At 35.2% G+C, this 13,532-nt stretch overlaps 1 protein-coding gene across 2 annotated transcripts in view; it reads right to left on the minus strand.

Annotated features, from left to right (window-relative positions):
• LOC106884034 (uncharacterized) overlaps positions 1-13,086 on the minus strand; it is a 29,710-nt gene extending 16,624 nt beyond the window's left edge. For both annotated transcript variants that reach the window (XM_014935240.3, XM_014935242.3), the window contains exon 1: positions 12,920-13,086. The gene's annotated coding sequence lies outside the window, so the exon portion shown is untranslated. The remainder of the gene's footprint in view (positions 1-12,919) is intronic.
• Positions 13,087-13,532: the final 446 nt, after the last annotated feature.

A 13,532-nucleotide genomic window follows, 5' to 3' on the forward strand; every position in this document is an offset into this window, starting at 1 on the left:
TCCGTTTACTTTGTGATTTAAGGGAGATTTAGCTGGTGTTTCTAGCAACTTTTATATTTCTTCCCTTCTACCTGTACCGGCGTTCTTACACATCGATCACACACTCAACATGTAATATAGAGAGTAAGAGTAAAAGAGGGAGAGAGAGAGAGAGAAAGTGATACATAAAAAGTCATAGATAAAACTTTCCTCTTAGTATTTTTTACCTATTTTTCATAACATAGATACATAAAAACACACACAACCACACATACGTGATCTGTGACAACAACATACACATAAACACATCAACATTATAAATATAAGATTTAGTTTGTATGTGTTTCTTATATAAACACGTGCACGCATTGCTATTTTATAACTGTCTTCCGTTCTCCCTTCCTCTCTTTCTCTCTTCATTGCTCCCGTACTCTATTCCTTTCTCTCCCCCTTCCTCTCTCGCTCTCTCAAACACATACACGCGCACGTACACACAATCATTGACTACAATATAACTCATGTTCATCAATGTTTGGTAAATATACCACGATTTTCACTAGGGTGTTAGGGTTAGGGTTAGGATTACAGTTAGGGTTAGTGTTACGGTTTTAGGGTCAGGGTTAGGGTTTTAGGGTTAGGGTGTTAGGGTTAGGGTTTAAGGTTAGGTTTTAGGGTTAGTGTTAGGGTTAGTGTTAGGATTAGGGTTAGGGTTGGGTAATCATGCGGGTGTTAATCTGAAAAATTACAGGAATGTGAAAACTACCGACCCTGCCATCTATTATAACTTTTGTTGTTCTGTTTAATATATACATAGATTATGCCTCCAAAGAAGAGAGTTTGCTGGGGAAAGACAGCAACCGGTTTAAAATGACAGCAACAGACTGCAGTAATGCACCACATTCCAGAAGCTATTTTGAACATAATGCAAAATGGTGCATCAACATCTTCTGCCCAATCTGATAGAATTCTGGCAAAACTGTGTAGCAACAGATCGCCAGCAATTGCTTCATCAGAAATTGCCGTCCTAGCTCCTGCTAAAAGGGATTACCCTGCTATGTATAATCAGGGCAGCGCAAAAAGTTGTTTTGCACAAGCATTTCTATAGCCAATTAGATGGGTGAAATTTACGTATGCTTAATAATTTTACGCAAAACAGCCTTCAGACTTTCCCTATTAATTTCATCGTCTTTTGAATTATGAACATATTTACATCATAAGGGTTTTTTCGTTGTAAGGCTTTCTTTTTTAGTTGATTTTCAGCTAGCAAGACTTATTGTAGATGGCATAATAAGTCACACCAGGACAAGGTCGGGTTATACTGCTAGTATGTAATAAAGCTGAAGTTGTGTATCTGTGTGAAGCCTTTTTAAAAGTTGATAGAAATCCACATTTTCCACTTTTTCGTAAAAATTTTTGCATCAATGGAATTTTCTCGGTGTAAACTTTCCAGTGCAGTAATTAGATTTTTTAAATTCCGTTTACTTTGTGATTTAAGGGAGATTTAGCTGGTGTTTCTAGCAACTTTTATATTTCTTCCCTTCTACCTGTACCGGCGTTCTTACACATCGATCACACACTCAACATGTAATATAGAGAGTAAGAGTAAAAGAGGGAGAGAGAGAGAGAGAAAGTGATACATAAAAAGTCATAGATAAAACTTTCCTCTTAGTATTTTTTACCTATTTTTCATAACATAGATACATAAAAACACACACAACCACACATACGTGATCTGTGACAACAACATACACATAAACACATCAACATTATAAATATAAGATTTAGTTTGTATGTGTTTCTTATATAAACACGTGCACGCATTGCTATTTTATAACTGTCTTCCGTTCTCCCTTCCTCTCTTTCTCTCTTCATTGCTCCCGTACTCTATTCCTTTCTCTCCCCCTTCCTCTCTCGCTCTCTCAAACACATACACGCGCACGTACACACAATCATTGACTACAATATAACTCATGTTCATCAATGTTTGGTAAATATACCACGATTTTCACTAGGGTGTTAGGGTTAGGGTTAGGATTACAGTTAGGGTTAGTGTTACGGTTTTAGGGTCAGGGTTAGGGTTTTAGGGTTAGGGTGTTAGGGTTAGGGTTTAAGGTTAGGTTTTAGGGTTAGTGTTAGGGTTAGTGTTAGGATTAGGGTTAGGGTTGGGTAATCATGCGGGTGTTAATCTGAAAAATTACAGGAATGTGAAAACTACCGACCCTGCCATCTATTATAACTTTTGTTGTTCTGTTTAATATATACATAGATTATGCCTCCAAACAAGAGAGCTTGCTGAGGAAAGAAAGCAACCGGTTTAAAAAGACAGCAACAGACTACAGCAATTCAACACATTCCAGAAGCTACTTTGAACATAATGCAAAATGGTGCATCAACATCTTCTGCCCAATCTGATAGAATTCTAGCAAAACTGTGTAGCAACAGATCGCCAGCAATTGCTTCATCACAAATTGCCGTCCTAGCTCCTGCGAAAAGGGATTACCCTGCTATGTATAATCAGGGCAGCGCAAAAAGTTGTTTTGCACAAGCATTTCTATAGCCAATTAGATGGGTGAAATTTACGTACGCTTAATAATGATATGCAAAACAGCTTTCAGACTTTCCCTATTAATTTCATCGTCTTTTGAATTATGAACATCTTTACATCATAAGGGTTTTTTCATTGTAATGCTTTCTTTTTTAGTTGATTTTCACCTAGCAAGATTTATCATAGATAGCGTAATAAGTCACACCCGGACAACGGCGGGTTATCCTGCTAGTATATATATATGTATGTATATATATATATATATATATATATATATATATATATAATATAATATAGGATAAAATCTTTATAAGAATTTATCAAGTAGTCAGCGTGAAAAAATCCATCGTTTTTTTTCCGTAAATATATATAATTAATTTATATAAGGGCATTACTATATAATAATGCCTCACGCTTAGAGGGACTAAATAAGTCAAAAACTACCAAAAATAAGCACATATTTACCGAAAGCGAGGAAATGCAATTTTCAAAGTTAACCTCCTAAAAAAACCACTGGTTTCATAATTAATACAGCAAAAACTATGTAGTAAGCTGCATCTTTTATTCATCAGTGCACGTATGGTCGAGACACATAAAGAATAAACAAAAATCAACATACCCTGATGTACCCAACACAGTACGATGACACAGAAGTCATCGTACTGTGTTGGATACATCAGGGTATGTTGAATTTTGTTTATTTTTTATGTGTCTCGACCATACGTGCACTGATGAATAAAAGATGCAGCTTACTACATAGTTTTTGCCGTATTAATTATGAAACAGTGGTTTGCCGTTAAGTTAAATGTTTTTAGGAGGTTAACTTTAAAAATCGCATTTCCTCGCTTTCGGTAAATATGTGCTTATTTTTGGTAGTTTTTGACTTATTTAGTCCCTCTAAGCGTGAGGCATTATTATATAGTAATGCCCTTATATAAATTAATTATATATATTTACAGAAAAAAACGATGGGTTTTTTTCCTTATGGGTTTTTTCACGCTGACTACTTGATAAATTCTTCTAAAGATTTTATCCTATATTATATTATAAATAATTAGAATATATTCAGTGCTGAATATTATTCTGTAAAAGCACGTGTTACCGAGATGCAATTTGAAAAATCCAGCCTCTTTCACGGATATATAGGGATGAACAGAAGTCATCGTACTGTGTTGGGTACATCAGGGTATGTTGATTTTTGTTTATTCTTTATGTGTCTCGACCATACGTGCACTGATGAATAAAAGATGCAGCTTACTACATAGTTTTTGCTGTATTAATTATGAAACCAGTGGTTTGCTGTTAAGTTAAATGTTTTTAGGAGGTTAACTTTGAAAATTGCATTTCCTCGCTTTCGGTAAATATGTGCTTATTTTTGGTAGTTTTTGACTTATTTAGTCCCTCTAAGCGTGAGGCATTATTATATAGTAATGCCCTTATATAAATTATATATATATATATATATATATATATATATATATATATATATATATATATATATATGTTGTTGTACTTGGGGATGGTCATATTGCCAGTCTAGCCAATATATATATATGTATTTCGTGTTGCAAGACAGTGTAGGAGAGAGAATAGTGATGTTGTAGGAGAGAAATGTGTTCGCATGGATGATGGTACGCTTGCATTAAAAGAGGATGCAAAGAAAGAGGTCTGGAGATGCCACTACGATAGATTGCTTAATAAAGAGAATGAATGGGAGAAAGAGAGCCTGCCGTATGTCGACCCAATAGAGGGACCAGCTATCCGAGTTGATAGTACCAGGGTAGATAAAGCAATTAAGAGTATGAAGACCGGGAAAGCCCCCGGTCCATCAGGAATCACTGCAGAGATGCTCAAAATATCTGGCAGTGTTGGCTATAGCCCAGTCACCCGTATTACGAACCAGGTGATACACGAAGGAGTCATACCCAATGACTGGTGTAGCAGCATTATAGTCAACTGCTACAAAGGTAAAGGTGACGCTTTAGATACAAATAATTACAGAGGCATCAAGCTGTTAGATCAGGTTATGAAAGTTACAGAGAGGGTCATAGCCCAACTAATTAGGGAGCGAATCAATTTAGATGAGATGCAGTTTGGGTTCGTGCCAGGTAAAAGCACTACTGATGCCTTATTTCTAGTGAGACAGTTGCAGGAGAAATACCTAGCTAAGGATAAACCTCTGTACCTGGCTTTCGTTGACATGGAGAAAGCCTTTGACAGGGTCCCCCGATCCCTTATCTGGTGGTCAATGAGGAAACTTGGGATAGAAGAATGGTTAGTGAGAGCTGTGCGAGCCATGTACAGAGATGCTGCCAGTAAGGTGAGGGTTGGAAATGAGTACAGCAATGAATTCCGGGTAGAGGTAGGATCCACCAAGGTTCCGTCCTCAGCCCCCTCTTATTTATCATAGTCCTCCAGGCAATCACAGAGGAGTTCAAGACAGGTTGCCCCTGGGAGCTCCTCTATGCTGATGACCTTGCCCTAATTGCGGAGTCACTATCAGAACTAGAGGAGAAGTTTCAGGTGTGGAAGCAAGGTCTAGAATTGAAGGGCCTTAGAGTCAACCTAGCTAAAACCAAAATCCTAATAAGTAGGAAGGTAGATAAAACACAAACCCCTTCAGGTAGATGGCCCTGCTCAGTATGTAGAAAAGGAGTAGGTAGTAACTCTATAAGATGTACCCAGTGCAAGCTATGGACACATAAGAGGTGCAGCGACATCAAAGGCAGGTTAACTAGCAAGTTAGTTTTTGTTTGTGGCAGATGTTCAGGTGCAATAAAGACTGTAAACAAACAGGAAACAACATCTATCTCATTCCAGGGTGAAAAACTAGAGGTAGTCGATAGCTTCCGCTATCTGGGCGACCAAGTTAGTAGTGGGGGTGGGTGCGCTGAAAGTGTAGCTGCTAGAATAAGAATAGCCTGGGCAAAGTTTAGAGAGCTCTTACCCCTGCTGGCGACAAAGGGACTCTCACTCAGAGTAAAAGGCAGACTGTATGACGCATGCGTACGAACAACCATGCTACATGGCAGTGAAACATGGGCTGTAACTGCTGAGGACATACGTAAGCTCGCAAGGAATGAAGCCAGTATGCTCCGTTGGATGTGTAATGTCAATGTGAATACCCGTCAGAGTGTAAGTATCTTGAGAGAAAAGCTGAACATTAGAAGCATCAGTTGTGGCGTGCAAGAGAGACGATTGCGCTGGTATGGACATGTGGTGAGAATGGATGAGGATAGCTGCGTGAAAAAGTGCCACACCCTAACAGTTGAGGGAACCCGTGGAAGAGGTAGGCCCAGGAAGACCTGGGCTGAGGTGGTGAGGCAAGACCTTCGTACATTGGGCCTCACCGAGGCGATGACTACTGACCGAGACCTTTGGAAATGTGCTGTGCGTGAAAAGACCCGGCAAGCCAAGTAAGATCGTTGCCAGTGCCCTGGACTGGTTCTTGTGCGGGTGGCACATGAGATGCACCATTTTGAGCGTGGCCGTTGCCAGTACCGCCTGACTGGCTCCTGTAGGATTTTCGAGCGAGATCGTTGCCAGTGCCCCTGGACTGGCTTGTGCGGGTGGCACATAAAAGACACCATTTCGAGCGTGGCCGTTTTCGTGCGGGGGACACGTAAAAGCACCCACTACACTCTCTGAGTGGTTGGCGTTAGGAAGGGCATCCAGCTGTAGAAACTCTGCCAAATCAGATTGGAGCCTGGTGTTGCCATCCGGTTTCACCAGTCCTCAGTCAAATCGTCCAACCCATGCTAGCATGGAAAGCGGACGTTAAACGATGATGATGATGATGATGATACAAACATAAACTCATATAACATATTATATTGTGAAATTTATCTCCTGTATTTCCAACACTAATTTTCTTTAACTTATATAAATATAAAAAGCAAACTCAATTTCCTCAGTTACAGCAATAGCAAAAGCAAAATGTCAATTTTACTGTTTCAAACTATGCTTGCTCAACAATATCCAGCTTTTACTGTTCTACAAAATCTAATGTGCTCTACAATCTAATACATTATATCTCAAAAGTATTATTTTGATTGCACTATAGTATTATATTTTGTCTTGCTGTATATCACATTTTGGTTCATAATATCACAATTTGGCATGTCATGTCATACAATAATTTGCTTGTCCTACAATATAATAATATAGCTGCCCTAATATTACATGTTGTCATGGCATATAACATTACACTTTTGTCCAAACATCAGTATTATATTTTAGATGCCCTCCAGTATCACTATTTGAACTGCAGTACGATCTCATCATTTACCCTATAATATAAGCTGCTCTTCAATATTACAATATTTGGTCTACCTAGTGTCTTTGCCAGATACAACACAGCACAGGTGAGAGTATGTGACCCATAGACAATCTAATGAACAATGTTAACTGATACTTTTACCAAGAAGAATGCTGTTTCAATATATAAAAACTATTTCTCATTTCAACCAATACATTCAACTAACATGTTTTACTGATGTTTAATTAACATTACACTTTACAGATAATCGTTAACTTTTTCCTAGTGCTGTATAGTTCTGAGTTAAAATCTAACTAAAGTCAGCTTTACTTTTTATCGTTTTTGTTATGATAATAATTATCAGTATTATATGAAGTGTTAATTCCATTAACATTGCTTTTCACAGGTAAAATGGTAGCATCATTATTAAAAAAAAAAAGAAAAGAATTGATACTGTATCTTTTACTTTAGTTCTTTTAAAATGATTCTAGATCAGTCAATCCTAAGACCCATGCCCATACACACACATACCCCAAAAATTACATATTTGGGCTTATTTAGGCTTATTTTACAGCAAATCTACAATGGCAAAGAGACAATCTTTCTAATACTAGTTTGAGTGTTTATTTTATGCAAATAATTCCAAGGGTAATTAGGAGGAAATAAGAAAAAAAAAATCTATATCTATTAAAGTATTCTTGCTGTTCAGGACTAATGATACCAGTTGGTAGTCCCAGCATAAATCAAAAGAGGAGCAGATCTGCACAAATATGCAACTACTGAAGTTTCAACTATGACATACATTTCACACAAGTAACATAATTTCTTTTCAATCAGCCTCATACGTTAAATAAAACTGTTGTGAAAGTACGAAACAAAAATAAAAACAAAAAAAAAAACTGATGGTCATCCTTGATAAGCCTAAACTAAAGTTTTAGTTGGCAGTATGAACATTCAAAAGCCAACCATGTCATTATGAGAATTTCTATGCTCAAAACCAAGGAGTAACATCTAACTTAGCTTATATATGGAATGCAATGAATAGCTTTAGAAATGTTGCAGAAGTTTCCCAAGTACAAGCAACAAATTAAGTGTACTACATGTATTAGTGCCATGTCATCAGCCAAAGTAAGGAGGTTATGTAAATAATAAGGTAAATATATTACAGATTGAAACAAAGCTACTGTTACTTTGTAAGTCACAGAGAATATGGAAGAAGTTTGGGGAATTCTATTAGTCAATGATAAAAGGAAAATTTTTTTCATATGAAAAAGTCGCTTATTTATATTTTTATGACTTAGAAGAGGAAGAGCAGCAACCATCATATATTTAAAGGCCTCCAAGACTGGAAGCTAGAAAGAAGATAGTTTTAGATCAGAGACCTGGTCCGAATGCTTGCAACTGACTGGGGTCTGCTAAAGGTACTCAAAGGCCAGGTGATGATGGTGGAGTTCATCAGGACAAAGGTACCATCAGTCTGACAGGCCTCAGCTTGATATCACTCATAAGGCTGAGCTAAGGCAATGGAAAAAGATATTTGTTGAAAGTATTATGCACTAGGATCAAAGCTATGAAGTGAATTTCTTTGTTGAATGTTGTAGGGCAGTAAAACAAGAAGTAAAAGCAGTGAAACTGCAGTAACTAGATAAGAGCAAATATATTGTTAAATGTGCAATATGAACTCAACCACAATGATTGGAGTTTACAAGTAACACAAATGGATAATGTATTCTGCTGGTAAAAAATATCCTTAAATGAGGGCATATAACAGAAGAATTGATATGGGGTAGTTAGATTACACTTCAAGAGATTGGAATGTATACATTAGAAAGCACAGAATTAAGCCAATTAAGTTTTCATCCTGCTACAATTACTGGTCTGTGGTTATTGTATAATTTGGATTTCAGTGGGAACTACACTGACTTAATATATAGCTATTTTTACAATTAGTGTTGTGCAATGTAGATTATAAACCTTCAAGAACAGAAAAATTACATCCTAAATTATTTTTTGTCATTAGACTACTGTTACTGTATTAATCAGTATTTATTCAATACTTACAGAACTTTCTCTTTAAAAATGTTTATTAAGGCCTTCAATACTTTAGCTAATATTTAACATTCAACCATTATGTGACCATATTTCAAATGTTTATCATTAAACTCGTGTTTGAAACATAACTTAACAAAAAGATTCTTTCATGAATTTGACAGATTTTAATTTAAGATGAAAGGTTTTGTATCATAAAACCAGAAATCTCAGGCTATTTTTAACCCAACCTTCATTGCCCATTCATAGCACATGTCCACACAAGGCAGAGTCATCTTTCTTGTATACATTGGGTAACGTCTGTATGAACGCACACACACACAACAAGTAATATAATTCCAATTACATATACTTATTTTAATCTTAATTAATTTCAGCAGTGTAATATTGAAATTTAATTTATGGAAATCATGTAAGTTATTTTGATTTTTTCAAATCATATAGAAATTTAAAGAGAATCAAATCAGAACAATAATAAGAAAGAAGGGAATTAGAATGTTGAATGGATTCAGTCTCTTTTATTTTCTTCTCCATAGGACTTAACAGCAGTTTTTACTTTAGTTGTTACTTGAATTCAAATGTTGATGGAGAAGTCACTTGAATTTGAGCAACAGTATTTATATATTATTTTATTGAGGGTGCATATTGTTTTATCCTAACCATAACCTAAAGTTTCACACTGGCTGGCAGTATTTAAAATAGTCTTCAATAATATACAAAATATATTATTCTACAATGTGTGTTGAATTTTCTTTACTTTGTCAATAACACAAACTTACAAATACCATACACTGGAATGGTGTGTATAAACATCCTAAAATATATCCACTGTATTTAAGAACTCAATTATTAATACACCGTTAAACTTGAATACATAATAGCATTATAACGAATACTAGTGGAGCAAATTTACTTGTATATATAGAATCAGATAAAATGATAGTTCAGAGCAACATATTTAGAAAAGCAGAAAATCATAAATTTTATATATGATTCAGAGTTTGATTTTCTCTACAGCTATTTCAATTGATAGAGTAAATTATCATTTATATAATTATGTAATTAACTACCATAATTAATTTAATGCAATGGGCTATCCAGTTTCTCAGAAAACATCATTCATTCCCTCTGAAATTTTTTCCTTTCCTCTTTATTGTTTTCTCTTTGGGTTTTATTTTATCTGTCTTTTTTTCTTCTCCCTATCTCATTAATTATTTAAAACAGCAACAGCATTTTGATTTCCATTTTTCAATTTTTTTTCTCTTGAGGAAATTGTTAATCATTCACATTAAATGTGATAATTAAATAATTAGACATGTTAATTACATAATCACATAAATGATGATGCTTTTACTCTATCTATTGAAACAGCTGTAGAGATGCTTTTCTGATTTTTACTATTCAATGTGTGTGTGTGTGTGTGTGTGTTGTCTAAGACAGTATCTTAAATACAACACAAAGAAATAATGGAAATACAAAGTTAATAAATTAGTACATGCGGGGATAAAGAAAAGTACATGAATCTTCTTACATTTTGAACTGTCTTTTGTCAAAAAAAGAAAAAGGAAGGAATAAAAAATCAAAAAAAAAATCATGTGCATATGAGTTTATAATCATGAAACAAAAGTGGTAAGGATAGGAAAAGGAATTTTATAACAAAGAGAGTGATAGTGAAGGGAAGTACAGGGTAAAGTGGCTTATTTGCAAGTGTGTATAATGTGTATATGTGTATGCATGTGTTTAGTGAATTATGGTGGTGTGGATGGTATGTGTACAGGTATGTGAAGAGAATAGCATATGTGTGAAATTTTTGTGGGTGTATGCAGCCAAAAAAAAACAAAGAGCAATCAAGCTTGTTATTTAACCTGTGAGGTTGAGTTAATCCACTTAAAAGATGAGTTGTTGTTCCCATCACACATGGGATATAGGAGAGCCATAGTATAAGACAAGATAAAAAATGGAGAGGTATCACAAAGAAGGATCTGATGAGCAGAAAAGGTGAGCAATGGGTGATCTACTGCTATTTAGTCATATATTTCTCAGATGCTCAGTTACTCAAGAGAAGGAACGGAGCCTATTTAATAAGGCAAACTGGAGTAAGTAGATTTGCTGAGAGAAATCAAAAAAAGGATTAGTTCACAATGTGAAAGATAACAGATGGACCACAAATTAGATGACAATGACAGCAAAATGACTGTGGATAATAGTCAAAGAAAACAATGTATCAGCTTTTATATGATGTATTAGGTTTCAGTACAAACTATGAACCTGTTACCAATTATTTACCAATCCTATAATGTAGGAAAAATAAATCTATGACAGGTCCTGTGGCTGTCACTTATTAATCAGTATGTAACAATTCTGTCAATACAATGTTTTAAAGCATGGATTGTCTGAATGGTTAAAGGAATATGATACTTGCACCAATTGACAGAAGTGGTCTATGAAATATCTAGCTTCCAAAACATCTTTAAAAATGAATATGTAACAGATTCTTATATTCCAACAATGTTGCTAACTAATGTTTACTATTGTCATCTTTATGAATTGGCGATATTGTGGAGATTTTCAATACATTATAGAATCAGAGGCTAAAATTCCAGACTAGACTAGAATCAAAGATTGAATAAATGGTACTGATGGGAATTTCATAAAGCGTTGCTTATATACATAAACAGGTGATAGATGTATCTAATAAATAAACCAATATCATCTGTACCTTATAAAGCTTTAAATAAGTGTATATCAACCAAGTATTTCATTCACATAGTATAAACTGAATGTATTCGTTTGTATCTATTACGACAGGGTGTCTCAAACAAACAAGTATCACCCTCTATTAATGAGAAAGCAATAGATTTTATATCCAAATAATTCTTGGACAAATTGAAGTTTAAACATGCCAATTTGTCCACCCCCTTTCAATCCTCATATATATCTCACTGTGAGAAACACTATTGGGAAGCATTAAATATTGCGAATCAAAATCCAATTTGCATTAAAGTTTCGATTCTCCGAGGTGGATTCCTTAAAGCACCTTCTGACCACCCTGACCTTATTGAGGTTCTACACTTACGGTCGAAATTAACATAATTGACGTTGTTCTTCAGCAAGTTTATGCATTTATAAGTTTTGTCTAAACGACAATATAATTTACTGAGAAATAATACTGATAATGATAATGGTGATGATGAAAAAGCGGTTATGGTGATGGTGGTGTAAGCAAAAACATTTAGCAATGGACTATTGCTGCAAATCATCATTTTCTAAACCTGTATTTCTGACACGCATATATGGTAATGACGCCATTCGGATATTTTATTAATGCAGAGGTATTCAAATACTATCTAGACTCAGTTTTATTCAATAAAAGGGGTTGCCGTATTACAGACTCAAGCAACGAGTACTAGCAATGAGGTTAATAACATATTCTCTGCTTTCAGCTTGATTCTTAGTTAAGCAAAAAAAAAAAAAATAGATGAATGATCCAGAGAAAGAATCTTTAATTAAGACATGCTAAATGCTAAAATAGGATCCATAAATTCTTTGCATGTATCCATGAGTAAGCAGGTAGACTGGCAGGAAACAATATCAATCTGCCCAAATTCAGAGCCCGTCTGGAGTAAACCAGACTGCAAGAAAAACATGAAAGCGCGTAACTTTGATACAATTAAGCACACATGCACTCGAGGGATGAAGAGGTAAGGAAAATAAATGAGGGAAGGGCGGAGTAAAAGTGAGTGAAGCAGAGAGTAAGAAGAGAGAAATAGTAATAAAGAGGTGGGTGTGAGGCGAGCAGAAGAAAGGGACAGTGCAACAAATAAACAAACAAAATCCTCATCAAAAATCACGAACACAAGAAATATTGTTTTGCAGCATGCCAACTGCCAAGAATAAATAATTACATGTATCTGCATAGCATTAGACAGACCGTAAGCAAATGCATGCATATAATAACTCTGTAGAATAGATGTACATAACTATAAACATTGTCACATATTTAGACTGCGTACGCTTACACGTATATACATTGAACATACAGTCTTGCCTACACATACAGATTAGCATCGTTATCAATATTAACTTACATGGGAGATTTTGAAATGAGATATTTCGATATTGTCACAAGCAATGTCTCTGTCAGATTTCCCAATTCTCTTTTCTAAAACATATTAGATCTGTCTGACAGCCTGGAAAACGGGACATAGCTCAGATAATGCGCACGTTTTCTATTGATTGGGGTTTGCTGAAAAGCAAGAAACTTGGGAAGGGAAATAATCCATGATAGCCTAGTTGTGGTGTTGGGTGGTAGGGCTTAGGTTTGTTTACATAGACAGTGTCTTGGATTAATTAAGCCAGCCTCAGTCCGAATTCTCACTAAGACATTTTTTTTCACTGAAAATATTAATACTAATATCCCCCAGTCTCTTTCAGTATTTATTCTATATATGCTTACTCTTTTCCTCCCCTCAAGATGTATGCATTTTTATTAATCTGTATACTCACAAATGCATGTAAATATGTTGATATGCATGTCTGTATATGTGTACATATATAAAGAAGCTGAGAAGTGGGATATATACTAAAACAGACATACATATACATTTCCAGGCGATCATTTGTCTGTTTATATCCATATTTTACAAAGATCATTTGAATTCTGTTTCTGGCTTTTATTTAGAATCACGCTTCCCCTAAAAG

The sequence above is a fragment of the Octopus bimaculoides genome, chromosome 14 (genome assembly GCF_046866305.1).
Source record: "Octopus bimaculoides isolate indiv1 chromosome 14, ASM4686630v1, whole genome shotgun sequence".
Taxonomy (NCBI): Eukaryota; Metazoa; Mollusca; class Cephalopoda; order Octopoda; family Octopodidae; genus Octopus; species Octopus bimaculoides.